General features: G+C 40.3%; 1 protein-coding gene across 1 annotated transcript in view; it reads left to right on the forward strand.

The window, feature by feature from the left end:
* The window catches only part of LOC122788396 (zinc finger protein 850-like), a 1,059,174-nt gene that overhangs the window by 943,942 nt on the left and 99,619 nt on the right, over positions 1–15,613 (forward strand). The window lies entirely within an intron of this gene.

The following is a 15,613-nucleotide window of genomic DNA, read 5'->3' on the forward strand; positions in this document are numbered from 1 at the left end:
TTCACTTAATCCTGATTCTTTGCCTCCTGCTCCTGTTAAACCGGATAGGTATTACAGGGTGCCTGAGGCTCATAAATATCTTTATAAGAGTCCTAGGGCGGACCCAGAAACTGTTAGTCAGGGACCTAAGGGTGTCAAGGCCTCTGTTGTAAAAATCCGGTTCCTCCAGATAAAGAGGCCAGAGCTTTGGATAGATGGGGAAAGAAAGTCTATACTTCTTCCACCTTAGCTATGAGGGCTTTGAATTGCCAGTTTCACATGTTGAAATATCAAAACTATCTTCTTTCTCAATTGAAGTCTAAGGTAGATGCTCTGGCGGAAGGCATTGAGTGTAAAGAATTACAAGATTTGGTACATGTCTCGAACAGGTGGGTAAGCATTCTTTACAATGTGGTTTTGATGCTGTACAGGCCTCGCCTAGGCTGGCTGCCACTGGTTCAGTTCTTCACAGGCACGCCTGGCTGAGGGATCAGAATTTATCTGACCATGTTAAGACAAGGATTTTGGATGCTCCTTTACAGTCTGATGTGTTGTTTGGTTCACCTGTGGAGTCAGTCTTGAAGAAAATGGAGGACAAGGCTAAGTCTATGCAGGCTGTTAAAGATTTTTTGCAAGTTCAGCCTCCAAGTTTAGTAGGAATTGGCCTGCTAAGGGGTGGATGTATCCTTCTTATGATTCTCAGTCTAGGGGTAGATCTAGACGTGGTAGGGGCAGAGCTCAGAGTTCCTTCAGACCTAGAACGGGGAGTTCACCTGCACAGTCTTCGGTGAAGGCAGGGGCCAGTCCTTTCGTAAACAGGCCCAATGACCTACCTTTTCAGCTGCCAGATTCTTCTTGCCTGGCAGCACCTTTGGGAGGAAGGTTGGCACTCTTCAAGGAAAATTGGAGTTTGATTACTCAAGACAGATGGGTATTGGATATCATACACCAAGGTTACAAGTTTTATTTCCATACCTTGCCTCCTTTCAAAGGCATGCCAGACGTTCCTCCTCAGCAAAGACTAGAGGCTCTCAAACAAATTTCTCTGCTACTTCAAATAGGGGCCATACAACCGGTCCCTCTACCAGAAGTGAGTCTAGGATTTTATTCTCGCCTGTTCCTAGTACCAAAGAAGGGGAACACGTGGAGACCAATTTTGGATTTATCTATCCTCAACACATATCTGGACATTCCCAAGTTCAAAATGTTGACGTTACAACAGCTTTTGCCTCTGCTGGGCAAAGATCACTGGATGGTGACTCTGGATCTCAAGGAGGCTTACCTTCATGTTCCTATCAGGCTCAGTTGCAGGAAGTATCTGCTGGCTGGGACTTCTCATTATCAGTTCTCTGCATTGCCCTTTGGCTTATCTACTGCACCCAGAGTGTTCACGAAAGTTCTGGCTCCAGTGATAGCTTTCTTCAGGCTAAGAGGAATACAGATCTATCCTTATTTGGACGATTGCCTGATTCTGGCCCAAGAAAAGGACGAACTTCTTCATCATTTACAGTATGTGATAGCAGTGCTAAGATGCCTGGGGTATTCTGTGAACGAAATAAAGTCCAGTCTAGTACCCTCTCAGGACATGTGCTTTCTGGGTGTGAGACTGAATACAGCATCTCAGATGGCCTTTTTGACCCCGGACAAACAAAAGAATCTTTCTCTTTACTTCCATCAATTGTCTCATCAGTCCAGGCTGACTGCAAGGACAGTCCTTCAAGCCTTGGGGTTCATGGCATCTTGTATTCTGGTGCTTCCCAATGCCAAACTGCATATGAGGAAGCTACAATGGTATCTCAAAAATGTATGGACACAGCACTGCCAAGATATGGACACTGTCATTCAGATAATACCTTGCATTCAAAAGGAGTTTTTGTGGTGGGCTCAGGAATGTCACCTAAACAAGGGACTCTCTGTGACCCGACCAGAGGCGAGTCAGATTCTAACGACAGATGCCTCAAACAAAGCTTGGGGAGCTCATCTAAATGGAAAGTGGGTACAAGACACGTGGCCTGCCAGACTTCAACATCTACATATCAACTTGAAGGAGATGTTAGCAGTCCAATTTGCATTAATAGCTTTCAAGGATTTACTTCTTCCAGGGCAGGTGTTGGTTCTAACAGACAACACAACTGTCATGTGGTACATCAACAAGCAAGGGGGAACGCATTCTTATCCTCTATGCAGACAAGCAATGATTTTGTGGGAGACTGCTCTCAGTTTACAGCTGAATCTTCAGGCAAGGTTTCTGCCGAGAGCACAGAACTCCTTAGCAGATGTGTTGAGCAGACAAATTATGGATCCCCACGAGTGGAAATTGGATCCTCATGTATTTCAGAAATTGACAGTGTTATGGGGAACTCCAGACATAGATCTGTTCGCTTCTCCACTAAACTATCAGCTGCCAAAGTTTTGCACAAAAAGGTTTCATCCCACAGCTTGGAAAGTGGATGCTCTTTCATTCAAGTGGAGCAATCTTCATGTGTATGCCTTTCCACCTCTGCCTCTCCTCCCAAAGGTACTCCTGAAGGTCAGACAGGACAAGCCAAAGATGATTTTAATAGCTCCAGATTGGCCTCGACAGCACTGGTACCCATTACTGAGAAGTCTGGTTTGGGAGCCTCCATGGCCTTTGCCTTCAATTCCACACCTGCTGTCTCAGGAGAACAGTCATTTACTCAATGTCAAACTTCACTCTCTACATCTAACAGCCTGGCATATTCTGTTTTAAACCCTGGAGGGTCTCAGCTTCCACAGCAAGTTTTGAATGTTATTTTGGAGGCCAGAAGGCCTAGTACAAGGAAAGTGTACGCAGATAAATGGAAGAGATTTTTATTTTGGAGTACAGCAAAGGAATTTGATGTTTCTAAGCCTAATTTAAGTGTGGCTCTTCAATATCTTACTGAGTTACTGGACAAAGGTTTGTCCTTCTCTTCTATTAAGGTTCATGCTGCAGCAATTTCTGCTCACTATGACTGTGACCCACCATTGTTTTCTCATCCTTTGTTTAAGCAATTCCTTAGAGGGGCAAAGAATATAAGACCCCCACGTAGAGCTCCTACTTCTGTTTGGGATCTCAATTTTGTGTTGGAGAAACTTACTCTACAACCTTTTGAGCCTGCAGCTACTGCCGAGTTGAAATATTTGTCATGGAAGACTGCTTTTTTGTTGGCCATTACCTCTGCGAGAAGGGTTTCTGAATTACAGGCCCTTATGGCGGTTGAGCCTTTCTTAATTTTCCATAAGGATAGGATATCTTTGCGTACTAATCCTTCCTTTATGCCTAAAGTGGTTTCTAGTGTGGCTTTAAACCAAACTATTCATTTGTCTACTTTTTATGCAAACCCCCAAAATAAAGGGGAAAAGATTTTGCACACTTTGGATTTACACAGGCAGTTGCGATATTATTTGAGCAGAACTAAAGGGTTCAGGCAGTCTCAGCAGTTATTTGTTTCATTTGCTTTGGGCTCTCAGGGCAAGCCTGTGTCAAAACAAACCATTTCTAAGTGGATTGGGTTTTGTATTGCTTTCTGTTATTCCCATCATGGTAAGGAGATTCCAGCTGGGATTAGGCCTCATTCCACTAGGGCTACTGCCACTTCTACAGCTTTTTTAAGGGGGGTGGCAACTAAAGATATTTTAGAGGCAGCTACTTGGAGTTCAGTGCATACTTTCTCTAAGCATTATCACCTTCCACTTTACTCTAAATCTAGGGCTGGTTTTGCCACTGCTATTTTACAGGGCATTTTGGCAGCTCCTGCTGCTTTATAGTTTTGCCATCCTCCCTTACCTCTGCTTTGGGATTCTACCCAAGTGTAAGGACTGCAGCAATGTGAGATGAAGAACATAGTACAGTTTTGTACCTACCATAAATGTAGATGTTCGAAGATCCACATTGCTGCAGTCCAATTTACCCTCCCTCCTTCCCCTCTGTAGTTAGAGGCGGTTGTGTGGTTTGGGTTGTGAATATTGTGGATATTGTATATATTGTACATATGGTTAGTGCATGGGTGGTTGGTTGTTTTTTGCGGTCTTTTGGTTTTGACCTTTCTTTTTAGGGTCTTCTGACATCTGGGGCAAGAAAAGACTGAGGATATGACGTCGGTCATGCGCATTTGTACCCTGACGTCCTGATGTCAGTCTTAAGCGCCTTGACCGACGTCAGCCTAATACTTTGATATTCGGGCCGACCGAGGACAGCGGACTACCCAAGTGTAAGGACTGCAGCAATGTGGATCTTCGAACATCTACATTTATGGTAGGTACAAAACTGTACTTTTTATTGCATCCTACCCAATGCATTTCTCATTCTCTGTAGTTTTTCTTAACCTGTTTGTTTCAAATGTTTGTTATGTTGCATCTTTTCATAGAAACCGAGACACTAAAATGTTTGTTGTTGTCCAAGCTCAGAGATGGTTTATACTGAGGCTGCCCTGCTGATTGGTAATAGTTGACCCTGTTTGATTGTTCTTTGCTTACAGAATGATGTATTTGTGAACACCTTCGGTTCAGTGGTGATCGTAGATGCAGTAGTGTGGGTCTGTGTGATGTAAGAAGGGTTTGTTAAATACATAGAGCAGTGCAGATACATTGGAACTGAATGGATGCTACAAAACAAGGCAACACCTGTATACTGTAGATTTTGGATGATTTGAAGCTGCTTATTTCTTTGCACTTGAGATGAAGTGTTTTCTGTGAGAGCTAGAACTTTATACAGACTTAATGAAATCAAAGACAGAGAGAATTTAATAAGCTAAACCTATACAAGTGGCTGTCTGAAACATCCCCTGTTGGAGGAGAGAAGTGGATGGAGTTATTGTTGTGTTTTTTTTTTTTTTTTTTTTTTTTTAGTAAATGAAATTTAGCTCCCATATTAACTTCATTTTTAAAGAAAAGACACAAAACTGCACTGAAGCAAAGGCATTTTGGTTAACTGAAAGACTTTGACCGCAGTTTGTTTTCTAGGGAGATGATTATGAAACCTGGACCAAACTGTCCACCCACCCAAGAGAAAAAAACATGTTTGTGAACAGTGTCTGCCATTGACTGTACTGTTACCTGTTACTTTCACCAAGACTGCTGAACTGCTGTAAAGTCATGTACATCAAACACTGCACAGTTTCATACCATGACATTGATGTATCCCCCCAACAGAACACTCCTTACTGAAATAGTGCAGGGACGTCTGCTTACATTAGAAAAATAATGAAGTATATATGTGTGTGTGTGTGTGTGTGTGTGTGTGTGTGTGTGTGTGTGTGTGTGTGTGTATGTGTGTGTGTGTGTGTGTGTGTGTGTATATATATATATATATATATATATATATATATATATATATATATATATACACACATATACAGAGAGAGAGAGTTAAACCTACAAAAAAGGACACGTGTACTATACATACAGATATGTAAAAGTATTTTATGCAGACCTCACTTCATAAATCAGTGGTATCATATGTGAGTAAATGAAGAGAAGTGTAAAACGTGCTGTTCAGTACATTGGTCACATTAATTAATATAGCAGTAGTGTGATATGTGACTGAGCTGTACACAGACCTTCTCACATGCTTGTGCTAACACAGCTGTACAAGATGTGAGTTGACTTGATCACAGTGTGATGTGTAATGGAGCTGTACACAGACCGTCTCACATGCTTGTGTTAGCTGTACACAGAATGTCTCACATGCTTGTGCTAACATATCTGTGTAAAGTATGAGTTGACGTAATCATAGTGTGATATGTAATGGAGTTGTACACAGACTGTCTCACATGCTTGTTCTAATACAGTTGTGTAATGTGTGAGTTGACTTGATCATAGTGCGATATGTAATGGGGCTGTACACAGACAGTCTCACATGCTTGTGTTATCTGTACACAGACTGTCTCACATGCTTGTGCTAACATATCTGTGTAAGGTATGAGTTGACGTAATCACAGTGTGATATGTAATGGAGTTGTACACAGACTGTCTCACATGCTTGTTCTAATACAGTTGTGTAAGGTGTGAGTTGACTTAATCACAGTGCGATATGTAATGGAGCTGTACAAAGACCATCTCACATGCTTGTTCTAACACAGCTGTGTAAGATGTGAGTTGACTTGATCACAGTGTGATATGTGACTGAGCTGTACACAGACCTTCTCACATGCTTGTTCTAACACAGCTGTGTAAGATGTGAGTTGACTTGATCACAGTGCAATATGTAATGGAGCTGTACACAGACCGTCTCACATGCTTGTGTTAGCTGTACACAGACTGTCTCACATGCTTGTGCTAACATATCTGTGTAAGGTATGAGTTGACGTAATTACAGTGTGATATGTAATGGAGTTGTACACAGACTGTCTCACATGCTTGTGCTAACACAGCTGTGCAAGATGTGAGTTGACTTGATCACAGGGCGATGTGTAATGGAGCTGTACACAGACCGTCTCACATGCTTGTGTTAGCTGTACACAGAATGTCTCACATGCGTGTGCTAACATATCTATGTAAAGTATGAGTTGACGTAATCACAGTGTGATATGTAATGGAGTTGTACACAGACTGTCTCACATGCTTGTTCTAATACAGTTGTGTAATGTGTGAGTTGACTTGATCATAGTGCGATATGTAATGGAGCTGTACACAGACAGTCTCACATGCCTGTGTTATCTGTACACAGACTGTCTCACATGCTTGTGCTAACATATCTGTATAAGGTATGAGTTGACGTAATCACAGTGTGATATGTAATGGAGTTGTACACAGACTGTCTCACATGCTTGTTCTAATACAGTTGTGTAAGGTGTGAGTTGACTTAATCACAGTGCGATATGTAATGGAGCTGTACAAAAACCATCTCACATGCTTGTTCTAACACAGCTGTGTAAGATGTGAGTTGACTTGATCACAGTGTGATATGTGACTGAGCTGTACACAGACCTTCTCACATGCTTGTTCTAACACAGCTGTGTAAGATGTGAGTTGACTTGATCACAGTGCGATATGTAATGGAGCTGTACACAGACCGTCTCACATGCTTGTGTTAGCTGTACACAGACTGTCTCACATGCTTGTGCTAACATATCTGTGTAAGGTATGAGTTGACGTAATTACAGTGTGATATGTAATGGAGTTGTACACAGACTGTCTCACATGCTTGTTCTAATACAGTTGTGTAAGGTGTGAGTTGACTTGATCACAGTGCGATATATAATGGAGCTGTACACAGACTGTCTTGTATGATTGTTCTAACACAGCTGTGTAACGTGTGAGTTGACTTGATCACAGTGTAATATGTAATGGAGCTGTCCACAGACTGTCTCTCATGCTTGTGTTAGCTGTGCACGGACTGTCTCACATGGTTGTGCTAACATATCTGTGTAAGGTATGAGTTGACTTAATCACAGTGCAATATGTAATGGAGCTGTACACAAACTGTCTTACATGCTTATGCTGATATATCTGTGTAAGGTATAAGGTGAGTTAACCACAGTGTGATATGTAATGGAGCTGTACACAAACTGTCTTACATGCTTATGCTGACATATCTGTGTAAGGTATAAGGTGAGTTAACCATAGTGTGATATGTAATGGAGCTGTATGCAGACTGTCTCACATGCTTGTTCTACCACAGCTGTGTAAGATGTGAGTTGACTTGATCACAGTGCGATATGTAATGGAGCTGTACACAGACCGTCTCACATGCTTGTGTTAGCTGTACACAGACTGTCTCACATGCTTGTGCTAACATATCTGTGTAAGGTATGAGTTGACGTAATCACAGTGTGATATGTAATGGAGTTGTACACAGACTGTCTCACATGCTTGTTCTACCACAGCTGTGTAAGATGTGAGTTGACTTGATCACAGTGTAATATGTAATGGAGCTGTACGCAGAATGTCTCACATGCTTGTGCTAACATATCTGTGTAAGGTATAAGGTGACTTGATCACAGTGTGATATGTAATGGAGCTGTACACATTGTCTCACATGCTTGTTCTAACACAGCTGTGTAAGATGTGAGTTGACTTGATCACAGTGCGATATGTAATGGAGCTGTACACAGACTGTCTCACATGCTTGTTCTAACACAGCTGTGTAAGATGTGAGTTGACTTGATCATAGTTCTGTATGCAGGGAGAGGTACCCAGAGCCAGTGAATGGCTTGTGAAGTGGTAGACGTACTCTGGTATGGTGTACTACCAAATATATTCCTAAGCCTGTCTGGATATGCTTTATTTTTTCTGCCACTGGTGATGTTGATAACCATTCATTATGTTCAGATAGACTGTGTCATTATCCTGCTTACCTTGCACGAAGCAACCCATTCATTTAGGGCAGATGTGTGACTGTCCACCAACACTCTTCAACCTTACCTGTTGTTCCATCTTTCCAAGATGGATGTGTTAGATAAGCCCTGCATAAGCAGATCATACACTGACTAAACCTCTTGGGAATATGTTCGTTTCTATCAATTGTCCACGCACCTGCTGTGCAAATTATTTTTTTTCGTACATGTAGTGTTCTGCAAACTACATACTGACAGAATAACACTATCATTAGCAGTATTGTTGTAGTTGGTGATTTTACATGGAATGAGTTTTACCATATTAGACAGGTTTCCTATATCTACACACATGGCTTTACCACTCCTGAAAAATGATATGACGTCTTCCTGTTGGCTATCTTGCTGTTACTTGCATTTACATGCAGTAAATACACAGAGACAACTGCTTCTGTTAATACGCTTTCTATTACATTTTCATTTTGGATCTACAGGCATGCAACACAGATGCTGTCTATGGCAAATCCCGTTTGCTATTACACTCATATTTATACCAAACAGTCTGATATTTTTTCTCAGAGTCTGATGTATAATAGTTCTTTCTTTGTATAACAGTTTTCCCTCTGTTCCCTTGTCCTTGGTTCTGTGTAGTTTAATGATCCATGGAAACTCAGTCTTGCATTATCTGAAACGTGGTGTCCCAGCACTATCTGAAACTTGATTTTACATCTCTTTACATCATTGATGTCCTTTCAGTTGCCATCTGTGCAGTTATTTTTACAGATTTTGTTTCTCAATAACATGGGCGGCCATGGTGGTGCAGTGGTTAGCGTTGCCACCTCACAGCAAGAGATTCTCCAGTTCGATTCTTGGCTGGGGTGCCTTCTGTGCGGAGTCTGCATGTCCTCCCTGTGGTCACGTGGGTTTCCTCCGGGTGCTCCGGTTTCCTCCCACATCCCAAAAACATGCAGTAGGTGAATTGGACACTCTAAATTGGCCCTAGGTGTGTGTGTGTGTGTGTGTGTGTGTGTGTGTGCCTTCTGTGGAAGGTTGGGCGCCGGGCTGGCAACTCGATAGATCACCACAAGCAGAGATCCCTAGCTCTTGTCCCATGGATAGATCACCACAAGCAGAGATCACTAGCTGTTGTCCCATGGATAGATCACCACAAGCAGAGATCAGTAACTCTTGTCCCATGGATAGATAACCACAAGCGGAGATCAGTAACTCTTGTCCCATGGATAGATCACCACAAGCGGTGATCACTAGCTCTTGTCCCATGGATAGATCACCACAAGCAGAGATCACTAGCTCTTGTCCCATGGATAGATCACTACAAGCAGAGATCAGTAACTCTTGTCCCATGGATAGATCACCACAAGCAGACATCAGTAACTCTTCTCCCATGGATAGATCACCACAAACAGAGATCACTAGGTCTTACCCCATGGATAGATCACTACAAGCAGAGATCACTAGCTCTTGTCCCATGGATAGATCACCACAAGCAGAGATCAGTAACTCTTGTCCCATGGATAGATCACCACAAGCAGAGAACACTAGCTCTTGTCCCATGGATAGATCACCGCAAGCAGAGATCACTAGTTCTTGTCCCATGGATAGATCACCACAAGCAGAGATCACTAGCTCTTGTCCCATGGATAGATCACCACAAGCAGAGATCACTAGCTCTTGTCCCATGGATAGATCACCACAAGCAGAGATCACTAGCTCTTGTCCTATGGATAGATCACCACAAGCAGAGATCACTAGCTCTTGTCCCATGGATAGATCACCACAAGCAGAGATCACTAGCTCTTGTCCCATGGATAGATCACCATAAGCAGAGATCACTAGCTCTTGTCCCATGGATAGATCACCACAAGCAGAGATCACTAGCTCTTGTCCCATGGATAGATTACCACAAGCAGAGATCACTAGCTCTTGTCCCATGGATAGATCCCCACAAGCAGAGATCACTAGCTCTTGTCCCATGGATAGATCCCCACAAGCAGAGATCACTAGCTCTTGTCCCATGGATAGATCCCCACAAGCAGAGATCACTAGCTCTTGTCCCATGGATAGATCCCCACAAGCAGAGATCACTAGTTCTTTTCCCATGGATAGATCCCCACAAGCAGAGATCACTAGCTCTTTTCCCATGGATAGATCCCCACAAGCAGAGATCACTAGCTCTTGTCCCATGGGTAGATCACAAGCAGAGATCAGTAGCTCTTGTCCCATGGATAGATCCCCACAAGCAGAGATCACTAGCTCTTGTCACATGGATAGATCACCACAAGCAGAGATCACTAGCTCTTGTCCCATGGATAGATCCCCACAAGCAGAGATCACTAGCTCTTGTCCCATGGATAGATCACCACAAGCAGAGATCACTAGCTCTTGTCCCATGGATAGATCACCACAAGCAGAGATCACTAGCTCTTGTCCCATGGATAGATCACCGCAAGCAGAGATCACTAGCTCTTGTCCCATGGATAGATCACCACAAGCAGAGATCACTAGCTCTTGTCCCATGGATAGATCACCACAAGCAGAGATCACTAGCTCTTGTCCCATGGATAGATCCCCACAAGCAGTGATCACTAGCTCTTGTCCCATGGATAGATCCCCACAAGCAGTGATCACTAGCTCTTGTCCCATGGATAGATCACCACAAGCAGAGATCTCTAGCTCTTGTCCCATGGATAGATCACCACAAGCAGAGATCACTAGCTCTTTTTCCATGGATAGATCCCCACAAGCAGAGATCACTAGCTCTTGTCCCATGGGTAGATCACAAGCAGAGATCAGTAGCTCTTGTCCCATGGATAGATCCCCACAAGCAGAGATCAGTAGCTCTTGTCCTATGGTTAGATCCCCACAAGCAGAGATCAGTAGCTCTTGTCCCGTATGGATGTGCTCACTTTTCTCAGACGTTGCTGCTGTCAGAAGAATGAGAAGCACAGTCCTATTCAGCTTGTAAACTTTATTTCTTCCTCTGCCTGTTATGCATCGTAATACCTCTTGTCCTAGAGGAACATGTCATAAAAACAGCTGGATAAATAAACCTGAATCTTGCAACTTCCTTTCAGCATCCCCTAATTGCAGGAATAAACTTGCTACTCTCCTGCCTGATGTACAGTGAATAATAATTTTCCACAAATGCTGTGATGTCCCCAGTCGTTAATTATTTCCCTTTTAGGATAATTCTGTCCAGAATTGTTCCTTCTGCTGATATGACTGTATCTTTGCTACTATAAGTCTAAGCGTCTTTCTTATGGATGGATTTTGAGCCTGCACACAGATTATGAGATACCAGTTAACAGAACGTGCTGTGCAACAGCAATCCAGTTGTTTATTTATACTTGTATATAGTTAATGTAGCCTCTTCTTTCCTGTTTTTCAAATACAGCTGAAAGTCTCTGGCATGCTCGGTTTGTCCTTGCTATATTATTTTTTGAAACCGTTCTTCTTGACAAGCCTCATATTCATCCAGTCATTCCTTCATTTCACCCTTTTGTTTTCTGCAGTTTTATCAACTCATGTGATCAGTTACTTAAAGCGTTTTCTGTTCTTTACAGTCTTTTGTCACTTGGCTTGAATAATTCAGTTTTTCACTTATTTTAAACACCTGTGAATGCATGCACTTGAATTATTTTTTTCAGTCATTTACTAGAATCCATTTACTATACCAAGACTGAAATCTGACCAGCTTTTGGTTGAAGAAATGCAAGACTTTTCCCCACTGAGTTTTTTTCCTTTCTTTTTCTAGTTAATTCTCTGCTTCCATCCAGGCAGTATGGCTACTAGCCAGTAACTGAATTTTGCCCACGTTGTTAGTTTTTACTTGATTTCTACAGCTCTTTTCTTTTTCAGTCAGCTTGGAGTCCTCCCTAATCCTCCAGAAAGTTCTGATCTTGTGTAGCAGTGCAGCCTATTTCAACAAAAGCTGCGTCACATACTGTGTGCTCTTCCTTTCACCCTTGATCAGTTATCAGTCCAATGATGTATAGAATGGTCATCAACAAACTGGATATCATAAACCTGTAATTCATTAAAAAACATTTTATATTTTAACATTTGATTGAGGCCAAGTGATTTTGTCTGTACCAAGCCTTGCTTGCCAAATGGCTTTGCTAATATGTACTTTGTTTCTGTAATTACCTTCTCTCCAGTCCAAATCTATTGGTGCAGGAAAACTAAAATAACATTTATTACATCCAGAACTCACTTGTATATGCGTTTACTATTCCTAATATTTCTATTATATGTGTGCTTTTTAATATGCTTGTTTAATTTACAAGTTGGGTTGGGAGGGTGGCCTAATGGTTAAGGTGTTTGCCTTACAAACACAAGGTACAGGGTGTGAGTCTGACAAGGGTAATTGGCTAGGCTTAAAATGGCTCACAAGGGCAGTTAGCTTAGTATGAACCTATAAGTAGTCATTACAATATAAAGTGGTGAACAGTTAGAGTACATTGCAATATATATATACCACCCTTTTCATTTTGCATGTGACACGACCCAATATTGGAATCCTGTTATTGATGAGTTTTGCATGTGACACGACCCAATATTGGAATTGTGTTATTGATGAGTAGCATCTTAAAGCCACCACATTTAAACATGCCTGTAGCTTTCCCTGCTTTATACCCTGTATATAGAGTATTTTCTCTTTTTTTAAATCATTTATTTTTTTAATAAACCCTGGTACTTTTCCAGCAACAGAAATGTTCTTATTACTTCCTTTCAATATTTTCAAATTCTTCTTTATTATACTTTTAATTGTAACACTATCCAATGGCATATCTAATTTAAATCCTATTTTTTTCTTAAATGTATATTGACATGTTTGGAGGGAATGCCTTTCTTTAAAACAGAACAAAATTATGTTTTCTGTTCTTAACTACAAGGCTATTTCCTTTAAAAACTCATTTTTCATCCCTTTTCCATGAACATTCCTATAATATTCTGTTATCCCTTCTAAACAACATTGCTCATCAGATCTTATCTCAGTGCCGTAACATTTCTATTCATAAAACTGAGATGATTACTATTAAAATGTAAATAATTATTTATAAATGTATATTTCGCATAAATATTATCATTTAAATTTATTATTTAAATCTAGTCCACTTGTGTACATAGCAGTAACTACTTCCAAAAATTGACTTCTCTACCAGTTACCCCTTTAGAAAATTTTAAACAATTAATAGTAGAATTTAATTCCTCTACAAATTCTTCATATTTAATTTTTAAGCCTCTCCAAATAAACACTAGGTCATCCACCAAATGTTTATAAAACATATTTGAATGACCGACTTTCTCCAAAATATGTACTTCCCACCAAGCCATTACCAAACTTGCAAATGAAGGGACAACAGCTGCCCCCATTTCTAAACTTCTGACATGTTTATAATAAGTTTTTTAAATAAAAAATAATTTTCTAGCATGTCTATCGAGCTATGTAAAGTATTAGTAAAAGTAGTTGTGTCAGTATGATTTGTTAAAAATAATCTCATGAATTCTACACCTTCATCAGTTGGAACATGTATAAAGCGAAACCACATCTAATGTAAGCATAACATTTTTGTTACACTTAAACATATACGCTTCTTAAATTATCAAAGAAGTCCCATGAATCTTGTATAAACATGGCACATTCCTTGACTATAGGATGTAAAACTGTATCTAAAAATAATGAAATTCCTTCTGTAACTCTACCTCTGCTGACGTAATAGGTCTGAAGGGTGAGGGACTTCATCTTCCCTTGTGTATCTTTGGGATGCCAAATAAAACACCCAACTTTGGGTTATCAACTTTCATAAAAGTGTAACCATGTGGTAAAATACAGTTTTGAACCGATAAGTCCAGTAACATATTATCAATTGTAACATAATTACAGTGTATTTCATACAATGTAGTTTCCACGTATTCAGCTCCATTAAATAACATATGTTCAATACTTTAGGTTCTTGGTATATTATTACTATGCCATTTCCCTTGTTTCATAAGTCCAGTATTTTTCATTTTGATCAATTCATCTATAGCTTTTCTTTCATTAATTCGTCATTATCAAAAAATTCCTTCAATCTTTATAGTCGGAGCTTTAATAATATAGTTTGCATAGGCTTCCTGAAACACTTATAAAATAAATGCTATCAGTGGATTAAAAGTAGAAGGCTTTTGAAAGTCTGTGTAATTTAACAGCACTATTCAACACACAATTATCATTCAAATCTCTCACAAACAAATGTAACTCACCTATTTTATGCACCATTTCAGACCTTTTGCTTGGCACAACTGTTAGCCCTTTATTCAAAACGTACAGCTCAGTTGATTAAAAGTTTCTTTAGTTAATTATCTTCGTTTATTGCTAGTAGTCTTATTTAGTTATGATTCAAAACTGTTCTTCCTCTTCCTGTCACTGTTTTGTACCCCTAACTTTGACCCTTGCCCATGTTACAGAATCTGTTTGCTGATTGCGTTTGCTGCAAGCCTCCGATACCACCCTGTATTCACTGTCAATCTTGCTTTTATCTAATCTAAACGAATGTTTGTGGACTTAGATACTGTTGCTGGGCTGAGGAATTTTTCACCTTACGTGGCTGATTAGCAAGGGGCAATGCCACATCACTTGAATAATCAGTCTGGTCTCTAACCCATTTCTTTTTTTAATTACAGTAGTTTAAACCATACACTGGTATTCATACCTGTATGAAACAGGTTTCATATTCAGTTGAAACCTTCTTAAATTCAAATGATCCTATTATACAATCTTCTAACTTACATAATTCATTATGAAGCTGTTGAATATTTTTGTCATCTCGTATTAACATTTTATCAATTTTATACCTGATTCATTAAAAAAATCAATTCATGATAAAAATGACCTTCCAAAGTTAAACCATTAGGAGATTTACAAAACCAGAGACCTTTAGGCACCATTTTCTCGCACATTGTTGCAAATAGTATCTTAAAGTAACGAGTGATACTTTTGCAGTTTTGTCTCAAAATTAGCCAAACAGAGTAATTGTGTTTGACAGTCAAACTGATAATTATTCACCCCTTTCTTCAACACATCCCCAAAGAGATTCTTTATGATCTCTAAACATTGATTTAAACAATACCTTGAAAACAGTTTTCAAATAAGTTTCAGTTGCAGGTGCTGCAGCATAAGTTCCCACTCATTCCTTCTGCCAAACACTATAACGTTAGCAGAATGCTCTTCTTCATCCACAGTTAAAGGAGTAGAATCGCTTGTGTCTGATGCTTTATTAACTCTGAAAGTAACCGTGGGCAGGTTGTGATGTCTGTAAATTCTGCACCACCATACTAAAGTTTTCCAGGACCGC

Source organism: Protopterus annectens, chromosome 13.part0 (assembly GCF_019279795.1).
Source record: "Protopterus annectens isolate FY-2018-M chromosome 13.part0, PAN1.0, whole genome shotgun sequence".
Lineage (NCBI taxonomy): Eukaryota > Metazoa > Chordata > Ceratodontiformes > Protopteridae > Protopterus > Protopterus annectens.